Source organism: Coturnix japonica, chromosome Z, assembly GCF_054131305.1.
Source record: "Coturnix japonica strain WE chromosome Z, WE-NBRP24, whole genome shotgun sequence".
Taxonomy (NCBI): Eukaryota; Metazoa; Chordata; class Aves; order Galliformes; family Phasianidae; genus Coturnix; species Coturnix japonica.
The window spans coordinates 54,065,593-54,091,302 of record NC_140702.1 but is presented as its reverse complement, the minus strand read 5'-3'; the positions used below and the strand labels follow the sequence as shown (position 1 = coordinate 54,091,302).

The window sequence follows — 25,710 nt, the reverse complement described above, 5'->3', positions numbered from 1 at the left end:
TGTGCATGTCAAATCAAGTATGTCAAAGCAGGCTTCCATAGGATAAATTTCAGTTGTTTTCAGCTTCTCAGAAAACATATTCATACCTTTTTTTCAAGAGAAATCTTTACTTTTACTGATGTGTTTCAATAATGAAAATAGCAATAGGGGCATAAAGACATTTTATATAATTCAAAAAATATAAACTATAGGATGGAGTATTATTTCCTTCATCTTTGGGGAGTAAACAGAAATAAACAGAAATAAGTAGTGGGTATAGTGAGTACTTGCTTATCTAGAAATTAACATAACATAAATGGCTTGAATGTATGAAATTTCACATGAATAAACAAACAAGTGGCAAAGAGTAGATGTTGGGAGCTATAAGATGAGGAAGTTATTGCTGCTTTGAGGAAGACCTAGAATCCTTCTACATCCAAAGTCAAGAGGAGTTTCCCAGTTTCACCATTGTTTTCCAAACTGCCCTGCAGCCTACAAAAAAAGGAAAAAAAAAAAAAAAAAAAGAAAAAGAAAAGGAAATGGAAATACATTAATGAGACAAATATAAATCACTGCATTTAAAAGTTAATGCAGAAATTCAGCATCAACCATCTCAAATTATAATGATGTTAGAGTATACAGTCAAGCAGGAAAATCATTTTCACATCTCATTGAGAGTCCTCACATTGCAAGGAGAATGCTGATACTGTTCCCTTATGTATTGCTGATGCTCTGCTGTACCACACTGAAAGCATCTTAGATTGGGTTTCCTGCATCATGACTATTCCATGAATGAGTCAATATGCCACAAGGCCTTCATATTCTGAAATATAATTTAAAGTAATTGAAACAGAAAGAATGTACTTGAAAGCATTGAAAAAACAGTTCTGTTAAAATGATACCTGAAGTTTCATGTGGATCTGTATTGTGTTAAACATATGAAGGAGAAGGAACCTTCAACGTTCCTGTTTCACAACGTGAATATTGAATAATCTGACTCTTCTTTGTTTGGGTCATGAAGTTTGAATAATTAAACAATAAGTCATTTGAGCTCTGTTGTGTCATCAACTAATTACTACATTTACGTTTGTCAATAGCAAAGCCACAGTAGTATTTTAAATTCCATTTATTGTGCTTTAGCTTAATGCTTACTGTTACTTTTCCTCTGCATTTTTTCCCGTCATGAAAATTAACCCACAATATATCTTTCTGGAAAGAAAATAAACAGCTCCCTTGCCAAGCCTTTCATTACACTGCTTCTTTCCATCATGAATTGTGATCTAACAGTAGCCTAGTAAAAAGCCAGGGCCTTTGAAGTGTTGTGCTAATTTGATTAATACGTAGTTACATCCTGTTATGATGCACTTTGCCTTATGCATTTTAAATGGAAAATGCAGAGTGGATTACATTTGTGTTAAAAACACAGCACACTAAATGAACTTCATGGAAAGTGGGTTATAATAACAAGCACTGCAACCACTTTATAAACATGTAAAAGGTTATTGCTTGCAGGTTAATGATAATTATACCAAAATACATGTTTTTATAACAATTAAGAGGTCAATATAAATACAAGTGAGAACCATACAGCTGCTGGAAGAAGTACTTACCTGATTTAAATTCCTTGATTAAAAACAAAACAAAGACTATAGTCAAAATAATCCTTTGAAGTAATGTACCTCTACTCATCCCTGCAAATTTTCTTAGGTCTGAAGTCACTTCTAACTCAGTTTCCATCAAATCTGAAAAGAATTTAATATGCTTTTCTTTTTTTAAATGAAGATTCAAACTTGATTTCTATGTTATACCAAGTAGTATGTCACTTCTTGTAGTAAGATGCATTATTTCAGAGCAGGTATTGTACAGATACATTTTGGATTTGTTTCCTCAACTTGATAAAATAAAAAGTCTTTTCACAGTACCTTGAGATAATAATATGCACTGCAGAATAAGAAATATATCACTACACAATCTCGTTTTTCAGGTCTTATGGTTAAAAAAATGTATCAGCATCCAACTTAGTGCTTTGAAGAGTTACATAATGATTGCAGCTACTAAATTTGTAGAGTTTCCATAGACTTGAGTAAGCTCCTAATTAGAAAAGTCCTTTTATGTACTTGCATTAAAACAGGTAAAATATCACCCAGGCACTGATGACCCTGAAACCTAAATGTGCATTTTAAAAATCCAGATATTGATTATGATTTGCATAGGAACAGCTTATAGGTTGTGTTTCACATTTTATAGCTCTGCTTGAAAGCAGGAGGGTGTCATTCTATTAACTCAATGTATTATCATGTCTTTTAGTACTTAGTGACATTGTATCTCTAGTTTTCTTGCTCTTAGAAGCCTACTGACTCTTCTCTTTATTTTAGGTGAAAATGGTGAAATGTAGCATCATTTTATTGAAGGGGAGTGATAGGGAAAGACACAGAATTAGGTTAAAAAGAATTAAATTACTAAAAGCAACAGCAAAGTGTGGGGCCTATTTTTTCCTATTGAATGATTTTGCTGCCAAATTCAGGGTGACTGATGCCACTTTCTTTTCCATCTACCTCCCTCCAGTGCAAGAAAGCATGCCTTCATTTCTTTCTAATTTAATTTTTAATTACTTAATTAATATTTCTAGTTAATCACACAGAAAACTGTACCCTCAGTTTTTATTTTCATTTGTGTTCTGATATTAAATCTAATTGATTTATTTCCTTAGTACAGACATCTCAGTACAGACATCTCAGTTCTGCCTTTATTTATCCATAAACAATACATTCAAAATCATTTTCATAAAGTTTCCATATGTTTACAGTTTACTTGTAGTTTACGTTTGCTCTTAAGTCAGAAACTATATTAACTATTAGATAATCTCAGAAGACAGATTTATCATCATCAATTTAACTTCTCAATATTTTCAGCTTTTTTTTTTTTCCCAGCTTTTTTTTTTTTTTTCAGCTTTTTTTTTTTTTTTTCCCAGTATCTATCACCCATTGTTAATGGAAATCATTCTCCAAGAAACAGATTGAGTGTGTACTTAAGGAAAAAAAAATAAAAATCACACAATTTCAGTGACTTTTGTCAGGCCACTGCAATCTGATCAGAATGCAACATTCACTGTAAAACAGGTGAAATTAAATACAAGCCTTTGGATTTCATGGGCTTTTGGACTAGGACCACCTTGTCCTGTTATCTCTGTTGGCATTCATGTTCTACATCAAGATATTGAAATTTTCCTTTTACTTCCGATTCTTTTAGTGATGCTACTTTGAAAACTTAAAAATGATTGAATGTCTTTGTATAGAAATATTTTTAGCATTTTTCCATAGGGTTGCTTTACTTAGAGAAGTTTGTATCAATACTATTAATGTTTAATCATCCAAATTCTTGATCTATTTTATGATAAGTAAATTGACCTACTCTGCACTATCCTTGATAATTAGATGTTTAAACGTAACCATTCCTTCAAACACTGTCAGCTTTTAATGTGTGCATTTGCATTTATATGATTATGCACATTTTGAGGCTTTGATAATAAGCCAAACTTGTCTTCCTAGTATATACCAGTTATGCTGGCAGCTTGGCTAAGTCTTTATTTCATCATCATCTAATGCTAATAACACAGAAAAGAATGTGTCTCTGTCTCAGATGCCAGTCCTTAACAGTTAATTTCAAATAGTAATACTCAGTGGATACTCTAGTGCAACATTTGACTGAGTTGCATAAAAGATTTTTTTATAATAGATTAATGCAGTGTAAACCAGAGTAAGCCAGAAGTAATATTATTTAGAATTTAACTGATATTTTTATTTTTCATAATATGAAAAATGATTTTGAGCTACTCAATAATCATATTAAGCGTAATCATTCTTAAAAGATGAATCCTGTGGGCCAGTGAGATCCTGGGGTGCACTAAAAGGAGTGTGGCCAGCAGGTCAAGGGAAGTGATCCTCGCCCTCGACTTTGCCCTGGTCAGGCCTCAGCTGGAGTATTGTATCCATTTCTGGGCTCCCCAGTACACAAAAAGACATGGAGTTCCTGGACAGAGTCCAGCAGAGGGCCACAAAGATGACAAAGGGCCTGGAGCATCTCTGCTGTGAGGAAAGGCTGAGCACCCTGGGTCTGTCCCGCCTTGAGGAAAGTAGGCCGAGAGGGGAACTGATTGGTGTTTATGATTGGTGTTATGGTGTGGGAGACAAAGGTGTGTGGCCAACTTCTTTTCAGTGGTCTGTGAGGATGGGACATTGGGAAATTTAAAAACTTGAGCATAGGAAGTTCCACACCAATATGTGAAGGACGTTTTCACAGTGAGGGTGAAGCACAGGAACAGGCTGCCCAAGGTGGCTGTGGAGTTTTCTTTTCTGGAGATATTCAAGACCCACCTGGACACCTACCTGTGTAGCCTGCTGCAGTGTGCCTGCTTTCCAGGGGGGTTAGACTTGATTTCTGGAGGTCCCTTCCAACTCCTATAATTGTGTGATGTCGTGATTCTGTGAATCCCATGCTTGAATGTCATTATCACCAGCAGAGAGATCTGAACAGCAAAAGTATGTTCTTCTATAATGTTTGATCTTTGTTTACCAGGAGTCACAGAGATTTCCCACTTTGAGATGGAGAAGATAAGGGGCTGGTAACCTAAGATAAACATTTTCTCCCCTTTTCCTCATGACAAGTTTCACGATCCTTCTACAATGGAGCTTGTATTCTGAACTATCGATATACAAATCTAAACAGTGCACAGATGTAGTACAAATGCATTATTAAAGATTTATGAGCTCAACCAAATCTGTCACCATGCTACCTGTGTGTCTGCAGAGAAACTGAAACAAACCTTCATAGATTAAAATTTTCTATTCTGCTACATCTGATACATCACTTGCTCTGCCAATATTCAAGTTAAAGTGTATTTTTTATATCTGAAGAAAAAGAGAGATTATTGTATCCATTTTCAGTTCCATTGCTTTAGAAAGGCTCCTCAGAGGCGCTGCAAAGTTGCAAAATAAGAGTTCTTCTCTGTTCAGTCATTGGATTGAGCTGGCAGTGTCTTACATGATCTGCTCAGTATCAAATAAGGCAGCTAATCTTCCAAACCAAAGCCCTAGAGACATAGACAAAAAATATTCAAATCCTGTGCAAGAAAAGGTGCCTTCCACATTTCTTAAGATGACTATAAGCTAAAAGTGAATGTAAAAATTAATATTGAACATTTTATGATTAGTTAAAATGGTGGGCAAATAATATTTTTTTCCTTGACACCATACATATGAACCTCATTTTTGTATTGGTAATCTAGCATTGGTAACAAGGATGATATAACAGAATAAAAAAATCAATCATCCCTCTTGATCATTTTGTACAAATACTTTGAAAAGGAAATAGTATGTATCACTTGGTTTTCTAGTTTTCCATTATCACACAGCAGCAGTTTTCTGTAGAGGTCTACCAGGGCAGATGTCCTAACAGCGTTGTATTCCTCTACATCCATTATTTGGAAACCGAAAAGGAAGCATAACATTTCTACTAAAGTGCCTCAGAATTCTGCTGACCTATTCAGGGTGAAAGCCACAACATAGAGTTTAAAAACAAATAAATAGAATCTTGGGCTCAGTCACAGAATGTGTTTGCCTGCATTTCTCAGCTTTTTTCAAATAGCAAAAAAAAATAAAAAATTTTTTAAAAAAATTGCAGGATTGGAATTATTTTTTACAGTTGAGTATTTGCAGTGGGTTAGACACAGACAGTTTGCTTATTTATTTCAATAGATAGGAAAGCTTTACACTGCAAGAAATTCAAATGCAGGTACTTAAATAATCAGATGTTTTAAATCTCACTGATTTATCACAGGGATATATTAAAATGTACAGTTTCAGCAAATTCGTACAGAAAAGGTCTGCTAGCCAAACTCTAGTTTCTCACTTTCTATCTGATCCATGTGTAATTCATGAACCTTTAGACATTACAGGATTATAGATAGCTACCCTGACATCTTTACTTTCATTTAGCAGCCTGAAAAATTGGTACACTCCGAGCATTTTGAATACTAAAGTAATCATTGCTTTGAATTCATCTTGTGATGTCATAGCATCTGATGACTGACATAATAAATTTTAAGAATATGAAAGCTCAAAAAGAATGTTAGTAGTTTTTCTTAACTTTAATACATAGCAATTATATAATCTATAATTAGCAGTATATTCTGATGTTATAATTAACAAAATACTCTCTAAGTGTGTGATTTATCATTATTGATTTTCTACTTCTGGACAAGGAAACAATTCACTGATTTTTTTGTTAATTTCCCTCAAAGGCAGGAATAAAGGTATGTAAAAAAGGTAAAAAAATTAATTTCTTGAAGAAGAATGGAAATTCAGTGATGAAAATTAGAAATTTTATTTTTGCAGGAACTTTGTTGTCTTATCCTCTTTTGGAGCTGATAAGTACCAAACTTTTATAGTTTATACTCAATATAGTTTGACATAGGAGCTACTTCTAAGTAAGTGACATCAAACTAAGCACGCAACTGATATAGGAAAGGCAGAGAAACCTAGACAATTAAAGCACAGTGAAGATCCTGGTCTCTCAGTTCAGATACCACCACTGAAGACTGAGGCCAGATCCATTTCTGTTTAGGCAATCCCTGGAACACAAGTCCATAATCTGTAGTAGTACAGATCAGTTCTTTTCTGGTCACTGTAATTCGAAAAAGATTTGATATCCGTATGGGAAGGAGAAGAAATCCACCAAAGCAACATGTGATTTTTGGAGACTAAGAGCTGAGAATTGCACTTAGCGCTGCCTAAGTAATTTGGGAAATGCTGCTGTCAGTTGGAAGGGCATCAACAAAGAAAAGAAATAAAGGCAAACATAATTCTTGGGCTTAATTAAATAACCCTTCATGATCAATACATTTGCATGATGATATTTACATTTATATCTCATGCAGCATAAAGCTAGTCTAGAGATAGTTTAACATATTATGTTTTGTTTCCATGACACCTATCCTTATTTTTTTCATCTTAATTATCTCATTTAATATTAATACAAGAAGAAAATTTGTGTTCACAACTAAGCTTGACAAGACATTACAAGAATCTTGCAGTCCATAGTCTAAAACTTCAAAATTATCACTAGAGAGGTGATATGATCTTTGGGCTCATCACCTTCAATTTAGTTTCTTTTTTGTTGCCCTCAATTATAAACAGAACATATGCTGATTATTGACATAGTGGGTTGAGAAGAAAGAAGCAGCATCTGCCTTTTTCAAAAATCTTTAATTATTTTGGGGGGGGGAGTATTAGTCATAAAAGCTGATCATATCTGCTAATTGTTTAAAGGTAAACCTGTGTGAGCAACAGAGCATATATTAATATAAAATTTTATTTATGTTACAGCAGGACCAGACATTCACAAGGAAGGCTGGTACGCTTGCTTTCAACACACCATGATCAATGACAACAGAAAGCATTTTCTTGGGAAATAGCATGTTTCGTCTCAGAGAAAATATCCTGTACTTAGTCATTTATCACATATGTAAGGACAAGAGTGAACCAATCAATCAATTTTTTGAAGTGGCATTACAGTAAGTAATGTAATTACTTATGTCATGTTAACAGCCTAGATTTTAAACTGAAAAAAATTAAGGTTGTTATTCTTCATATCTAAGTCTACAAGTCCAAATATGAGACCTTTCTCTAAACTAGCTGTCTAACACCCTCTGCAGTCAATGGGGAAAAAAGTCCTTCATGGAACAATTCAATCTATCACTAGAACAGATGAGATAAATCATTCTAGAGATCCCTCTCTTTCTTTATTAGCTGGTAGACTAATCCAGATTACTAGTTTTAGTGGAAAATGTTTTTCTTTTTGTGTTGCAGAAATAGCTCATGCAAATGCACTGCATTGCTCATCACAATATGGTGCTAGTCCAAAAGTCTGCTATTTAGCCTGTAACTCATATAAGCAAAGGTAACATATGGAAAAAAAATTCTTGTTCTTCAAGTTTACAACAAATAATCGCCAAAAAAACAGGCACATATCTTCCTTCTAAAGGTCTGTAAATGTAAAATAGGCTCAGACTTTAAAGCACAGTGCCTGTAGTAGTGATAACTAAAGATTTTGGAATGCTTGAATGGGATACAGTAAATATTCATGTCCACTGAGAAACTTCAATTGAAATAAATATAAAATCAATTTGTTTTGCTGAATGAATTTTCTCTGAGATATCTGGCTGTTTGAGATCTCAGATAATAGTTGTTCTTAACATTATTCTAGCAAAACACAAGAGCCTAGAAATATGGCCTTTTCACAGAAAATCCTTTAACTATCAGTGAAATGAAAAAGTTAATCCTTTTCTATTCTCAGAATTAGTCTAGTTTCCCTAAAAGGATTGCAATAAGAATTTCTCTTTGTACTCAATTAACTGGTATCTAAAGATTGTTTTATTTCATATATTTCTTTTAAGTTTGTTAATAGTATATATAGGTAGCAGAACTGGGAAATGCATGCCTAGCACTTAAGTGTCAAGCAGCGATCATGATAAAAGAATGATTAAACTGCAGTCCTCCATAAATCATGGTAGTGACAAAAACTCCCATGACAACAGTCTATAAACAAGTCGAGTTCTCTACTAGAGAAGTGTTTTTGCATTTTCTAAAATGAGTGAACAAAGAATTCCATATGAATAATTACCATAAGACTGACTGGGGTTTATGCAAAATAAATTACTCAAATATTCCTGTCAATTCGTCAGATGAGAGACAACACAATAAGGGAATTAATCATAAAGATAATTCTACCACAGTATCTGGGAACAAAAATACTGAATTATTTGTAATTTGTAATTGCTTTGGTGACTGCTGTAAATGCAAAGGAATTTGAAAATTCAAAGATTGACAAGATGTCTTCTGCATAGGCAAGTGTGCCATCTCATTATCTACAACAGCAAATTAAAGTGTTGTTTCCCAAGTTTCACTTGTAGCTACAATGACTCACCATATTTTAGTTTTCCATATACCATCAGTGCATTAACTCCTCTGTAATTGAAGAAACAATTAAAGAGTTGATTGCAAAAGACATATTTGTTTTCTGTCATCTCAGATGCTCAAAACAATAGAAATACAAAAACACTGATGAAACACCTTCATTACTATAGAACCAAGAGGGGAATAATCCACCTCTCCTTCATTATTTTAAAAACAGGAAACTATATTTAAAGTATCTACAAAGGTCAACTGTACACTTCAATAAAATGTTTGAACTTCAGTTACATAGAATAACTCACAAATTAAAATGTTAACTTTAGAGGACGGCTCTTTCTCTGTAAATTATTGGAAAAAATTAGAATGGATATTTAATTCTTTCTTACAATTTCAAATATTTCAATTATTTTAATTTTAATGTTCATCTGCCAAGAGAATTTCAGAACCAAAGGAGGTATATCACAGAATCATGCAATCATAGGTCAATTTGAGCGGAAAGGACCTAAAAGACCTAAATAACTTTTCACTAGCAGTCTTGAATTTTCCTTTTACAAACATTTTAATACAGGTTAGAGAGATCTGGTGAATACCATTTTGGGTTTGAATTTCCAGATAAATTTAGTTTAAATATTCCGTATTAATATTTTAATTAGTAATTTTCTAAAAGCAGAAACTGAAATGCATATAAACTGTTAGTTCAATTAAAATAACTAACTTAAGAATGCTGTAACTGGATTGTACATTCAAAACCATAGAAATAAACTTTTAGGGTGGAAATACATGTAGTTTTGCTAGCACTGCATTTAGCATTGCCTGTTATTCATGTTGCCTGTCTGATGAAACAGAAAAGACGGCTATTCTGTTCTCTATCTCTCTTTCACAATCTGCATGAATACTATCACAGGAAGATTAATAATAATTAGATTTATAAACAATAATTAATTATTTATTTTGGTGTTCACAAGATTAGTTATCCTGCCTACAGCCCCATCGGCTGGACACCCATATTTTTCTGCTTCTTTATGAAAAATGAGATGCTCAGGTAGTAGCTCTACTCCAGTATCAGTTATTTGAAGTTTTGCCGTGAAAGAGTGAGAGCTGGCAACGATGCAGTACAAACACATCATGAAATTTTATAGAAGCTGAATCTGATGGGGGAACGTATAAGAGTCATGAAAGATGTCCCAGAGGACCGAATGTTTTTCTGCAGTATTTTTTTCCAAATGTAGAATGAAATCGTAAAGCATTTGTTTCTAAAATCTCTGCTATAAACTCTCCCTCCCCTATAATCTCGTCAGTTCTGGGGCAGCAGAATCTCAAAGGTCAGCCTTGTTGTTAACAACAATGCTTATATTTCTCTTCTATTTCATGGCAGTAGAAAGGAACAGATGATTTATTTTTAGTGAGTTGCTCAACCCTATACAAGGAACTCAGTAAGTGACTTTTTTTCTTAAACTGATAGGATTGCCAGCAATAGTGCTGCTTACAGTAGTATTAACTACATCTATAAACCTCAGCACCACTTCTCTTGCCTCAGTCACAGCCTTATGTCTTTCAATTATTCTTTCTGATATTTTAGGCTCTTTTTTTTTTTTTTGTAATGTGTTGAGTAATGTGTGAGATAAAATGGCATGTGTTATGAGATCAGTACAGCATGCGTGGGTGAATTAGTTACCTTACCAGTATAAATGACAAAATAGATTTCTGACCCATAGCATATGTTTGGGTGAAAAAAAGCAAGAGACGTGAGAGAAAGCAATAATTACATTATACTACTTTAATGCCTTAACATGTACGTTTCTTTTAATGAAACAGTAACGGTAATAACAACAACAAAAAGATTTATTTCAACAATCTTTTTATTTATTTATTTATTTATTTATGGCTGATTGGTTGGTTTCTTACAGAAATAAAGCACTGTAAGGGGGTGAGGGGGGTAGGAAACCTTCTCTATTCCCAAACTGAGCAATTTCACTTTTGACCTCTACAACATTAAGTAGGTCTTACCTGCTTAAAAGTGTTCTGCAAAGGTAAAAGAATGGATCCTATCGCATTCCTATCAGAAATTTTTCTCTTTCCAGAAATAACTATTCAGCGTCCAAATAATAATCTGTAAAACCAGACAAAATATCAAAGAAGAATTTAGAAAATGAGATAGTGGGTGCTTTCAGGGATGTTGCAGAAAGGAAGCCATTTTATAAGTTGTGAATAAGGATGATTTTCAATACTTGTTGGTCTAATATTACAATTTAAAAAAAAAGAAAAGGAAAAAAAAAAGAACAAGAAGAAGAAGAAGAAGAAGAAGAAGAAGAAGAAATAGAAAGCAAGATTTATTGTCTATTAAAGTCATTCTGTAAAAGATTTTTTCAATAATAATATACAGATGCATGTCTGCAAATGCTGACTGCAGAAGTGAGTTCATTTTACAGCCAGCACAGAAGAGCTGAAAGCACCAGTCCCAGGCAGCTGAGAATGGCAACGCTATTTGTTATACTAGTAAGAGGCACCTTGGTGCTCCCTCTCTTCCTACCTCACAGATTTCCAGGAAGGTTTACATAAGCAGTCCTGAGCAATTTCATTATCATTCTTCAAACCTCACCATTCACTATGATGCCTCCATGGGGCACAATCAAAATAAAACTTCCGTCCTGAGGTGGCTGCTGCTCGGCTGTGCTCCAGTTAAGCTACAAATTTAGATGGCAAAGTGAGGTATCCTCTCAGCACTGCTGTTGACATAAGAAGAGAAAAGTCTCAGAACATCACCCGGTGCTGCTGGGAAGCCCATTTCTGATCATGGAGATAACCTTCTGCCAGAGCTGATGGATCTCTTTGCTCGGGTGAAGCTGTTCTGAGGTAGGCAGAGGCTTCACATGGAACAGAAGGACTCAGCAGGCAAGGGAGATGGTGTTTCTTTGGGGGCAGAAAGGAGCGTGTTCTGAGGCTGCTGGGAATCAGCAGCAGAGATTCATAGAGTCTGCAAGGGATTTCTTCTTTTCCTTTCCCCATGTCTGAGGTATAAGTTAATGAGTTAAGTAAATGACAGAGGCAAAATCCAAGACAGAGTTCCTATTAATATGCAGATCCAGAATACTTTTGACTCCAGCTAAGTTGCATTTATACTAACAAATGAAAACACAAAGCTGTATTTGTGCAAAACGTATTAATCTAAAGAGATGTTCTGTCAGAAAATCTTTCTCATAACCATCTCTGTTTATGTTATATTCTTTCTCCAAATAATTTACTACATAATCTTAGCAGAATTTTTTCTGACTGAGGTGAGGACTTTATTTTCATTTATTTTTATGGCACCAATGAAAGGAAAAAGAGAATGTTCATAGCTGTCATTGGACATTATTCCATTGCTTTTCTGCTCTCAATAAACACTGATAAAGCCTATTCATATGTTAATTATTTACATTGAAAGACTCCATCATGTGCAAACAAGAACTTCAGAATAAACTAGAATAAAAATATTATTGTATTTTCACATTAAAATAACTGGTATAATTTTTAGATATGAAAAGTATCTCCACTACCACTGAAATGAAGAGCTGAAAAAAAATTCTCTATCCAGTCAGTCTAAAAGCTGGATTTAAAAACTATAAAACTATGTAGATGAATTTTAAAATCAGAATATTTGGAGGCAAGAAGGCACCTGAAAAGCAATAGTAAAATATACTGTTATTTGAATATTCCTCTTGAGAACATGAGCCATGAAATAGTTATCAACTTTCTATTTAAACTGCTGTTGTCAGGCTTCAGGACTGGTATTCACAATGAAAATGTGCAGACTTAGATCTCCTCCTAGAGCTTCTGTGCACCTTTCAAGTCCACAGTGCACATTTTCAGTGACTGTCACATTTGTTCGAGCTCTCACAAGCACAAGAGCTCATCCTGGGTTTTTGGCTTAGGCACAGCACTAAGAACCAGAGTAGGAAATCTGCCATTTGTATTTTTTATCTCAGTTGAACCCATTTCTTCTTCAGGAGACATAATTCTTCTTTATCTTAATGTATTTTTCCTGAAAAAAGAATGGCTAGTGTGAACTAAACATATTTAACATTTACTGCATTTTATGACTAGTAACAATCCTTTTAAAAAAAAAATAAATAATAATAGTAATATATTAAAAATAATAAAAATAATAAAGATCTACTCCAAACTGCAAGCCTGCCTCATTTTAAAATAACACTAAGCTGGTTTACATAGAGACCTTACAATCACATTATTTTTCAATAACTTATTTTCATTGATCAGTCTAACAGTTTGACATGTTATTTATGGGCTACTGTGATGAATCACATCCGTTTCCAAGGTAAAGTAAGCAAATTCTCTGTTTATAGGATTAAAGTTGAAGGTCAAACTTTGATTATATTCTCTATTCTACTACAGCAGTATAAAGCAAGGCCTTTAGACTTCAGAATTGGCAACCAGTCATATGAGATGCTTTTATATTTAAAAATTGACCACAAATCTTGAGTAAATCATAATTAACATCTAAGAGGCAGGAAACTGAGCAGATGACTGTGATAGACTTTCTGAGAAATTTGTGTTTTGAATATGCATTCTAATATATATATATATATATATTTCTTTTTTTTTTTTTTTTTTGCTAAGAGGATTTATTTATTTTTAATCTGTTTTAAGAAAAGAGTTTATGTCTACCAGAGTGTGAGAGCTGGGAAAACACTAACCTTCAATGCTTATGGTGTCATGTGGCATTTATCTAACTCACTGGCCCACTGCTGTTTAACTTCTACCAGTGTATATTTATCAGTAAGCCATTGGCAGGTGCAAGTGAAATTTGCCGCGTCCAGAAATGTGATGTATAAACAACATTTAACCCCCTTTTTAGCAACACGTTATTAAAGTCTGGGTTGGGATCTCGGAGCTGCTGAAGCACTGGCAACCTTAAATTGTAAAGGATGCTGTTGTGCAAGGTAATAATGAAAAGTAATTACCAGAATGCCCACCACTCCAACCACACACAATGCCCAGCCAGCTCAGATAGCCCAAGGGAGGGGGAGGAGATGGGGAACCATTTGTGCTAAAAGATAAATGCGTGCCGATGAGAATCTCATCCAAAATATCCCTGCTAAATTATGTAACAAAGAAAGCATGAAAGGGAAGATTGTGAAGTGTGCAATTTCAGCAAGCCATGGAAAGGTTGCTTCTTGTGATATAACATAAGGATTGTTGCATTTAGATTAGAGGGACTGACCTTGCTTCATTGCCCAGCTTTATAAAATTGTCTCTTCTGTGCATGCTTTTTTTGCCTTGGAAGGATTCAAGTCAAATAATTTGATATCACAGATGTTTCTGTGCCAAGACTTCAAATCCTGGATTGCAACAGAGGCAATCTTTTTAGGTCAATATTAAGAAATATTTTGGAGAGTTCAAGAAAAGCAGGCACAATTCTTTCTTCATGCTAGAATTCTTCCTTAGAGAAGGCCTGACCTTTCAAGATTTTTGTACAGTTAAGTTTTGCTGTCAGCAGACTCCCTCTCCTGAAAGCCTGGGAGGGGAAGGAAGTGGCCATTCACTCCAAGGCACTCACAGTCCACAGAGCTTTGTGCCCTGCTGGTATTGGGTTTGTCCAGTGACCTATAATGGGGGTAGAAGGAAAATGGCTGAGCTAAAAAAGTGGGTAGTGCAGAAACACGGATAAAGACTATGTTGTGGCACTACAAGGAGAGAATGAGTGAGGCTGTGAAGTATCTGCTCTCTGTAACTACTGAGATAAACCTTGGGATCTCTCTAGCTGCTGAGCCTAAACCCGCATTGGCCCTTTTGGCTTTTCTGATGTTCTCTGATGGACTGGAGAAAGTTGGCTCAATCAAGGATACTGGGACACCTCCTGGGTCTTAAAGCCTTCACTGTACTGAGATAGGGGTGAGTGTAGGTAAAGCACAAGAGGAGCATTCCAGAGCTGACTGCCTTCATGAGACCTGACCTGGATGCAAAACTCTCACAGACACTGAGGGCTGGCCATCAGCTCAGAACTTCACAGCTCAGAGGGACTGGGTAAATGTCTCATTCCATGAACAGCTGCAGGAAGTGCAAAATCTCCAAAATGGTATATCTCCAGGGCATAGTTTGTGTCCATCCCTGCAAATTGCTCTATTCCCCTGTGCAGATGGCCTGGCTGAAATGGTAAGTATACCATAGAAACAGAACAGAGATCGTATCAATTTACTTCATTGGCTATTTGCTGCCTTAGGGATGAATCCACATCCTGCAGTGAAGCCCAGAAATGAGCATTGTAATGTGGGAGCTGTGAAATCCAGGCTCCTGGCAGCCACTCATGGGTACTTCCTGCACTCAGCCACACACAGAGTCCAGCAAGGCATGACTGGCAGTGCATGTGGTTTGATCAAGATGCAACACAAGACGCTTGGCCTCCTATTTTCAGACACAGGTAATGGGTTTCACTTGCAATTTCATTCTTACTGTTTGAAGTTCTGCATTTTCTTCAGCAACATACTCTTTATCACCCAGTAAAAGCACCCACACCAACTAAATTACTCCCTCTTTCATACATAAAATCATCTCTCTGGTGCATAGTAGGTCTTCAGCTTAAATATTTAGTGCCGTTAAAACTAAATGCTACAAATTAGGGCTTCAGCTATTACTCAAATGAATTCTGCTGTCGTGACTTAGGACAGCTCACATGAGCCAGAAGCGTCAGGACTGGATTTCATGTCCAGAAAGGAAAATACTGCTTTTCCTGAAATTGCAGACAGCAGATGGATCACAAGGGGACCCTTACACAGCATAAAGTTGAGCAAATAGATAATGATTTACAGGATCAGAGCCTTCCTGAATGCTCTGCTTGCACTTCACCAGTTTCTGCTAACAGGAATTAAAATGTGCACCCTCTTTTTGTGTGCCGTGACTTTTGACAACAATAAAATGTTCCCTCTTGCCATATGACACAGCCAACTCCAGATGTGCTATTTTGGTTTGAGATGGTTAAACTTTTTTTGTTACTATGGAGATTATCTACTGAATGGTTTACTTACTGCCCCTAAGCTGTCATCACGTGCATTTAATTTATAAAGCTGGTCCAAATCTCTGTGGAAAAAAAAAGTTGCCAATATTTCTCACAACTTTCTTTGATTTGTTTTTCAGTGTCAGCCAAGACATAACATTTATTATGATTCACCTTAGCATGATGACATTTCATTTTTCTTACTGAAGAAGATGTTCCTGAAAAAGGAGATCAAAATCTCCTTAGCCTTCTGGATATCACATAATAAATGAGGGAGTCTGGTTTTCCTCAGAGCCTCAATAGGAAGAAGTGTTTATGTTTCAGGACCAAGCCCCCACAGAATATTTACAAAATTTGTTGTGAGGTGTTGAGCCATAAATCTCAAATCCAAAACCTACATCAAATAGAAATGAAGACCCATAAAACACAGTGTAAAACAAAAAGTCAGAAGAAAAAAAATGTAAATATTTTAAAGAATTATTGAAATCCTTAAGTGTCTTCCCCGTAAATAACACATAAAATTTATTTTATCAAATGGACTTTGTTGCTAACATTCTAAATATTATGCACGGATTAAATATTTTCATTGCAGAGTGCTAAAATAGGAGTCAAGCACTCCAGGGTTGCTATAGATAGCCAATCAAAGCCCATTACACTATTCCTTAAGTGAGAATGAGAGAGAGAGACTTAAAATAGCTTCTGCTTTACATAAGAAATTGTTATCAGAAGCTAAAGCCCTAAACTGAAAGTTAATTTGAATTTCATTATGGTAAATGAATATGAATTTATTTTATTAAGGGGAAAAGTATCTTCTAGAAAGCTCAGGGAAAACAACCCACAGTAGGATAGCATAAAAAAAGAGAAAGTGAGAATAGCCAGATGATTCTGTCATTCAATAATTGAACCGTAGTTCCTTAGAGAACAGCATCATCCTCATGACTGCTTCATAATAACACTCGTGTTATCTCATTGCATGGTCTGTGTGGCATACTAGGATTTTATTGCCTCTGGAAAGGCTAAGAAAAGCATCTTGTTATGTTTATATATAGCTGGTGTTTGCTGAAGTGTGCATACTTATTTTTCTGTATTTTTTCATTTATTAGCATTAATAAATTGATACTATTTGAATTTCTACAGAAATAGAATGAATATCCTCTTCTATCTAGCACTGTATGCAGAGGGAAACAGTCTTGGACACATTTCTGTTCTGGGGCCCAGATCACTTCTCAAGTCACACGAAGACAGATGTCATGGGGCCATACAGAGGTCTCCATTCTGATACCAGCTTTAAGGAGACCCTCCAAGGTAACAGCCATGTCAGGAGACGATGAGCTCTGAAAACACATCGTCCAGCCTGTCAGTGCAGGACTAGCTAGGATATACCCAATTCTTACAGATTCATATCTGAGGAAAAGGCTGCTACAAAAAGAAATGCTTATTTGCTACAACTTTGTTTGTGAGCATTGAATGCAAGTTTTCACTGCTCGTACAGCTTGGAACCATAAAGCTGATTTATTTCTCCAATTTTATGTCTTCTTGTTGAGTCCTACATCTGAAAAACTCCCTCATTCTTCTCCTCTTGAGTTATATTCCTCTCACTCTTCTCACCATCCCCCCTTCATGCTGTGCAGACAACTGCTTATTTCCCAGGATTTTAGAGTAATTCTAGGGAAGCTTATTAACTAAAGCCTCACAGCACTGTGGCTTTACACAGATGAAACATTGCCATGGATTTGGGGTACTTTTAGTGGGTTATTTTTAGCTCAGTTATTCCCTGCTCCCAGCACAGGTGCTGTTGCACAAACATGCACAGCAGCACAGCGCTGGGAGAGGTGCAGAGGAGGAACTGAGGGGCTGGAGGAGCAGAGCTGCAGTGCTGCAGTTCACATCCCATTACAGCCTCACTCAGTTGCTCTTGCTCAGGGCTGTACTCAGCCCCATATCCCACCAGCTGCATCTTCTGAGTTTTCAGCTATTTTGCAGTAAGGCGTTTAGTGGTGTTCTCATTTCACCTGGAGGAAGGAGATGTAACATATTTGTTAGTCTTAACTTGCTCTGTGGTGACAGTTTGAAGGTTACTGTGGTAGGTGTCCCTACCACTGCCAGTACAGCTACACAGTGCTGTGCAGAGAATGGATAGGGTTGTTTTAAACTGAATGTGTGTTTTCTTGTCACAGTTGATCCTCAAGTTCCATATCCTCAGACAACTTATAGTATGTCCAGACCACATATGCCCTGCTCCAGCTCTGCAAAGCACAGTAGGCGTACTAAGCTGGGCATGCTGGGATGGACATACTGTCTGGCTCACAGCACTGATGGGTTTGGAAGGTTGCAGAAATCCAGAAAAAGAGGATAAGAAATGAGCATCAGAAGTCTGCAATTAGAGCTGCAAAGCAGAAGACAGAAATGGTGAGAAGTTGAAACAGCAGAGCACTGGTGGTAAAGGCAAGAAGGCACAGCTGTGTGCAGGACTGGTGCACAGATGGCAGAGAAGCTTCAGCCCACATCCAGCTTGAAGGTGCTGGAGTTAACCCACAGCCCACTGTGGGGGCTCACTGGATGCTGAGAGCTTTGGCTCTGCACCTGACTGCACTGCACAGAGCAGATCAGCCCTAAGACTCTTCTACATCATTCTGGAAATGAAACACAAACACATCCAGATTAAGGTTTGTTTATACTGCCAGTGAGGGATAAAGCTTTGCTTTCCCTGATACACACACACTCGCACACCGCACACACCAGCTTAAGATACCCTTGTTTCATGCATGGACTGAAAGCCAACCTCATTTGTGGCATGCTGGTGTAACCATGTCTGCCCTATCACTGCCTGTGACCAAAATATCCCCTGCATATAGCCTGTGCCACCATGCTGCCCATGGCTGAGTTTGGCCCTAAAATATCATTAGCATTAGGTTTGTTTTTATATTCCATGTTTGTCCAAAGATCTTTGGTAATGATGTAAATCACAGCCAAAGCTGAATGCTAATCTCCTGAATTTTGAAAGCACAACAGGCAAAGTCAACCCCTGAGTATATTCAAAACACTTGGAATGCAAACATTCACAGGAAATAACAAAGAAAGCCCTGCTATTTCTGCAGTCAAATAATAGTACTGGTGCTGAACAGAGAACAATTTTAGAGTACAAAAATATGGCAAGATTAAAGATATACATGATTAAAAATGAATCTTTGTTTTGCCAAAACCTCAAGCTTTTGTTAGAAATAGAGAATTTCCTTCAGTTGTGAGGGTCAAAATTTACAGGCATAGAATCAACAAAGAAGGTATAAGACATGATTTTCTGCAATGAGTGGCCAAGCAGTTACTTCTCCACAGTGTTGCAGCAATAGAGATTTAGTTTCTATTTGCCTATGTGTGGACTGTAAGCACAGGGGGTGGGGGGTGTTAGCCCACAGTGATCTCACTGAGGTGCACCTTGCTCTGATGCCAAGAGCAAGGAATACATAAAACACAATTTATTTACAAAGTGGTCCTTTCTTTTTTGCTGTTCCCACTGCATGGCTGTGTCCTACTGCTGGTGTCACATCTGGTGTCATCTGCCACAGGTGAAATAAGAAGTGTTTACAGACACAGAATCAGACTTTCTTACAAAAGTACTGTCCACAATTAGGAACGTGCAATTGCTTTCCAAAGAAAGCTTCTCACTCCTTCATTCATTTGTAATTATTATTCAATGGGGAAACACTCCTGCATGTAGTGAAAAGGTTTTATCAAACCATGATCAATCCCAAAAAATAGAACAGAAAATTTGTCCTTGGTGACAAGTGGTAGCTGGAAGAGATCCTGACAAAAAGGGAATGATCATGTTTTCAGCTAGTCTGGCCACCATACAAAACTGATATATCTTGGTAAGTGACTGGAATCTCAGGTTTCAGAGCATCTTTCATGGTCTGCCTGGCAAGGAGAAACACTGCCTAGAGCTCCAGTCTACTACTGTGGTCTCAGAGATGTGCCCCACCTGCACCACAGAAATGTCTGCAAGGGATATCCAGCCACCCACTGTCTGGCATGACCAACCCAGTCTGTTCTCCTTCTCTGTGTGTATGGCACAGTATGAAATAGTCCCTGAGTTGACAGTTGGGCCAGGCTCAAGGATGAAGGAAGCTGAGCAGCTCAAATCACTACCTCCTAAGTTATTACTCACTTCACTTACACCAGGTCTTACCAGACATTGACTTTTACTGAGCAGCATTTGGTTGATAGTCAGTGTGATCAGTGTGAACTTCTCTCAGTTATCTTCCAAGTTAGGGGATCTTGTTAGCAGGGCAATATCAGGGTGCATCATCTATCCAAGGGTGCCATGTTCTCAGCAGAGATAAATTGCTTCCACTGCCAGAGTCATTGGTTTTCTTCCCAGCCTTTGGGAACAAAAGAAAATTTACTATTCAGAATCCAGTTTTCCTATCTGGTTGTTCCCTTCTTACTGCTCACCAGTCACAATCACAAACATCTACACAACATGGAGCACCCAAACTCCACTCCTGAGGTTTACCTTGTTGATTTACTGGCAATCACCCACCACCTCAGTCCTTTATCCTTCTCTCTTAGCACTAGAAGAGCTATAGGATGATACATTTCCATGACAGGTTGCTCAATTAGGATTTGGTGAGAAGTTCCAAGTATGTGTGTGGTGTGTGAGTGCACATGCGTATACACAGATGAGACTGGGAGAGGCAGAAGGATGACTTGGCAGAGTTGAGAATATGAACAGGGTCTTTTCTGCCTGGAATGGCTCCCTTCCCTCAGTGCACTGAGCCATACTTGTTCTCTCCGCTCCTTTCTTCCTTGGCACAGCTGCCCAAGGTGCCTGAGAAATCCATTACGATTCCAAGGACGTAAGGGAGTGGTGAGACAAAGGACAACAGTTTCAAAGGCCTTCTGGAAAATATTTCTTGGTAATGGAGTCACCATCCCTCGAAGTGTTCAAGAACAGGTTAGATGTGGCATTAAGTGATATGGTTAGTGAGCATGGTGGGGGTGGGCTGGTGGTTGGATCAGATGATCTTAGAGATGTTTCCATTCTTAATGATTCTATGAGAATAAAAATATGCATGTAATGTCAGTAACTCCTTCTCTGAACAGTGTATTTCACCCTGAATATAACAGCATTCTTTCCCTTCTCTCCCATTTTTCTGTTGTTGTTTGTTGTTTTGGAGAGGAGGAGGTTGTTTACTTGTTGTTGGTTTTGTTTTAATTTGTTTTGTTTTGTTTTGTTTTTTTCCTGAGCCTTACCTCAGAAGATTTAGCTTAATCTATTATGTTTTATTCAACTTTGCTGCACCTTATGCTATGGTGAAGTGGTGCTGCTAACAACAGTGACACAACCAAACCTGACAAAATAGGGGGCAGGATTTCCTGTTTGTGAAAGAAGAACCAGGCAGGGACAAGCATTCTGGTTCCTTGTTTGATTAGTGTCTGGCACAACAGAGTTTGACCTTTGACAGGATCAGCAGGAACAGCTGCAATAATATTCAAAACACAAATAATCTGCCAATTCATTATTCTCTAAAAGCCACTCCACTTGCCCATGGCCACTCCAGGAGCTGTGTGCTGTGTGGAGCTGGTGTTCAAATAACATGAACGAAATAGCTCTTGTTTTGTGATAAATGATAAATCCAGTAGGAGAATCTGTAGTCTGACTTTGTCCCACTGAATGCACCCTGATAGTCCTTGCTTATTTTTGTTCATAGGCACCATCACAGAAGCCAAGAAGGGAGGCTGATAGTTTCAAATATAAACCTATGGAGAAGTGGGTTCTATTCTTTCAGTTTTGATATTCATTATCATACTCATTTTATGAACCCTGGAGTTCCCAGGAAGAGCCAGGTATCGTTATGAGCAGACATGGAAGTGAACAAAAATTCATGCACTTCATAGATGACTCAAAAGAGCTTTAAAATAAGTATTAGTCCCATTCAAAGTGGATACATTCTGGAATCCATTGCATGCCTGTCCAGAATGTCTTGGATACATTTTTCAACTATTTCAACATAAAAAAAACCAAACATTAAAATTATAGTAGAAAGTGTAGAAAAGCACTGTCTTCTACAGTAAAATCCAGTTGATAATCTTAAATATCAGAGATTTCTATTTTCAATTTTTCATTGCTATAAAATGAATCTATCACCATCTTCATTTGAGTTCATGGTTGTTTTATTAAAAAAAGCAAAACAAAAACAGCTCTAACCTTTAAAAGCTTTAAAAAATAAAATTAAATTAAATGGAGAAAAACTGACTAGAGCAATATTTAACTATATTTCATAAGAAGTTTAGGAATTAAGAAGATAAAATTTTTTTTCTGCTAACCAGCAAATGTATGTCCTGGAGCTCTACAGAGCTTTGAACTGTACATGCACATAGGTGAAAGACGCTGACCCCAAACTATCACCTGCTCATCAATGGGAGGAAGAACGAATGCATTTGGCACTGACCCCATAGAAGACTTGTTATTCCAGAACAAGAAACAACCAGAATGATGCAAGCTCTTTGTTTTATTGAGAAATCAGAGATTTAATAGGAAAATAATAACTTCTTGAAGGGAAGTACATTGCTTAGGATAAACAGAACTGTGCAATAAGCTGAAATTTCAGGAACAAAAGGAACCCAAGGCTTGCTGCTAGGAAAGGATTTGTTCTTCCTAATCTTTTAGGATTCCCAGGTCAAGCTTGGGAGCTCATGATCTGAAAATCATCTCTAAAGACATTGGGGGGGGGGGAAAAAAAAAAAAAGAAAGAAAAAAAAAAAAAGACTAGTTTGGAACTGGAAAGCTTATAAGCTTATGTAAATTGTTTCTTTGCCTGCTTGTTCAAATACCATAACTTGGAAGTGGCTGTTAAAACCCAGAAGACCCCATGCTTGTTGCCTGAGGTGCCTTCTCCAGCAATGGTGTCTTCTCATTCTACCATCAGCTGTTTGTCCCAACCACAATTGAGTAGACCACTGATGCAAACTGTTAGCACCAAGATCAGTTATTTTTTTTTTGACATGGTAACTGTGGTGCATGATCTGCAGAGTTCCAAGAGCAGTTAGATTAGTCCACCTGCACTTTTAGAATAAAGATTTATTGTTCATAGGGAACAAAGAAACAGTAACACACTGGATGGTATCTCAGAGACAGGTACACTAAGCTGGCATGTTACAGATCATGGAAATGCTGGCATTGTGCTGTGCCATGTGCTTTGCTATGCGTGTGTCAGAGAGACACTTCTTGGCCTTTGCCTTGTTATTCCCGCTCTGTTACTAGGGGGAAAGCTGGGAGCTGTTAGACGTTCTCTCCCTGTAAGATGACTGTCACGCAAAAATGCAAACGTTACAAATTCACTGCTGTGAATTTTAAGCAGGTCGTCAATTTTCTGTAATTCATGAGCTGGATGCTAGTCAGCTTTTGAGTCATGTATCGGATAGCTGCTACCGGGTGTTAAGGCAGCTTGTGGAAAGGCAGGAGCAAGGCTGAGCCTGAGAGCACTCGAGAGCCCCGCGGCAGACCCCGGCAGTGTCCCCAGCAGTGTCCCTGCAGTGTCCCTGGCAGAGCTGGAGGCAGTGACACTCCTCTGTGCTCGAGCTGCAGGGTTGCTCTCAGCTGGGCTGAGGCATGTTGTAACGCCTGGAGGTACAAACTGCAGGCATTTTCCTCTCACTGGAGAGCGAGGGAGATGCGCTTTGCTTTAAAAGCTACAGTTACAGGCAAACATGGATTGTAAGGCATATGGGTGCGTGAGGGCAAGAGATAGCTGCTTAGGTGGAAGGGGATCGTGGATGTGTGTTTCTATGTGCGTAACTTCCCCGTCATTAATCAGGGAAAGCTTTTAGAATAATCGACTCGGAAAGCAAGCAGGAGGGAAAAGACCCGCCGGGCGATGCGGAGTGGGAGGCAGCCGGGCGCGGGAGGAGCTCGGCGCTGCTCGGCGCGGGTCCGCAGCCCATTGATGCGCTGTGCTCCGCGTTCGGAGGCGTGGGTGTGCTGCCTAAAATTATGCAGACTTGGGTTTTTATATATACTAGTTTAAATCATTGGTAAAACGGGGAGGAGGGGACAATTGGACTGCGGTGAGAGGTGATCTGCAGTGGAATAGGATTAAAGAGGCCAATAATTATACGGAAGAATCCTGTTTCCTAACCTCCTCTGTGATGAAGTGTAAAGTGGAATTGGAAATTGCAATTAGCCGTAGAATAAAGGTTTCCCCGGGGGTGGGGTGGAATTTCACCGCGGTGTGTCGTTGAATATTCAGCCCCAGTGGCTCGACCGGAACCGCGGGGCCGCCGATGTGCCCCTCCGGAGGGCTCTGCGGGGCCGCTCCCGGCGCGGCAGAGTCAGGCGCCCGAGGCTGCGGCTCCGCCGCGGGCAGGAGAGGGACAGCGGCTAATCGGATTGGGAAGGCTCCCGTAATCCCAGCCCGGTCGGCTGCAGCGTCTGCCTCTCTCTCCAATATCACTAATGTCGCTTCTATTGGCTGCATTAGACAGATGTTCAAAAGCTCCCTCTCGCTCGCCCGCTAAATCTGATCTCCCTGTAATACTTTCACTGCTATTAAATCCACATGCACCCACTCTTCTTTCTCTCTCCCCCCGCCTCCCCCCCCCCTAAGCCCCCCTCCGCCTCCCCATCCCTTTTACTTTCCTGAGTGGACCCTGGCTGCGTTTGATCGCCTTTTCCAGGGCAAAACGAGATCTTCTGGCAAACAGACAATGAGATTGCCCTCCCTCCCCATCTGGTTGTCTCCCAATGAACCCTGTCCCCTCCACGACCAAAAAAAAGGAACACAAACAGACAAGCAAACACAAGCAAACTGAAGTCAAACCAGTACTGCTTGAGATACAGCTGTTGATCACAATTCAAAGGATTTGGCTTTCCGTTCAGAAAAGAGAGAGTTACACGACTTACCTTTTCGATGTACGATTGCCATTAGAGCATTGGTGTGCTCTAGATCTCCCCACTATAAAAGTATAAATGGAAAAACACACGTGTGGGCACAGATCATACACACATTTTCATCAGGTGCGTCTTCCCAGTTTGTTTATCCAGATAGAGCTGTCTTTTTCCAGCTCTCCTTTTTAAAAAGGCTGGGGAACATCTAGGGGGACCTTAACTTCTTCTTTTTCTTGAACAGTTCTTCCTGACACTCTGCTTCATTTCTACTGTTCTTCCTTACTTTTTGTAGTCTTTTTCGTTATACTCGCCTACCCCTCTTTCAGGGTCAAAATCCCCTTTGTAAGTGTGTCTTATCCTCCCCCCCCTTACCCCCCCCTCCAGCTGTCCTTTTGTTGTTTTCTCTGACTAACCCGCAGAAATGAAACACATATGCAACTGTGTCTCCTTGCATTTTCAGATGTTTCTCTCACTATTGTCTGCTACAGCTCATTGAAAGAGCAAAGTGAAAACAGATGCATGAAAGATAAAAAATATACGCACACACGTACCAACTCCATGGTGCAGAGAATAAATCTGGTAAATCCCATTAGGAAAAAAAAAAAAAAAAAAAAAAAAAAAAAAAAAAAGGAGAGAGAGAGAAAGGAAGGAAGGAAGGAAGAGAGAAGAAAAGAGGGAATGAGAAAGAGGAAAGAGAGGGGGCAAGAAATAGAAAGAGGAAAGAGAGGGGGCAAGAAATAGAGAAAGCAGGAAAGAAAATAGAGGGGAAAAAGAAGAGAAGAGAAGAGAAGAGAAGAGAAGAGAAGAGAAGAGAAGAGAAGAGAAGAGAAGAGAAGAGAAGAGAAGAGAAGAGAAGAGAAGAGAAGAGAAGAGAAGAGAAGAGAAGA

At 38.0% G+C, this 25,710-nt stretch overlaps 1 long non-coding RNA gene across 3 annotated transcripts; it reads right to left on the bottom strand.

The window, feature by feature from the left end:
• On the bottom strand, window positions 1-25,153 carry LOC116652530 (uncharacterized). 3 transcript variants are annotated; one of them, XR_014939692.1, is made up of 5 exons: window positions 24,839-25,153; window positions 20,123-20,315; window positions 11,548-11,674; window positions 10,956-11,058; window positions 8,932-9,002 (listed from the first exon to the last, which is right to left on the bottom strand). It is a non-coding gene; the product is annotated as an uncharacterized LOC116652530 (long non-coding RNA). The 3 variants fall into 3 exon arrangements; XR_014939694.1 differs by lacking the exons at window positions 8,932-9,002; window positions 20,123-20,315; window positions 24,839-25,153 and adding an exon at window positions 1-471 and having other exon boundaries at window positions 11,548-11,801; XR_014939693.1 differs by lacking the exons at window positions 8,932-9,002; window positions 20,123-20,315 and having other exon boundaries at window positions 10,532-11,058; window positions 24,839-25,140.
• Window positions 25,154-25,710: the final 557 nt, after the last annotated feature.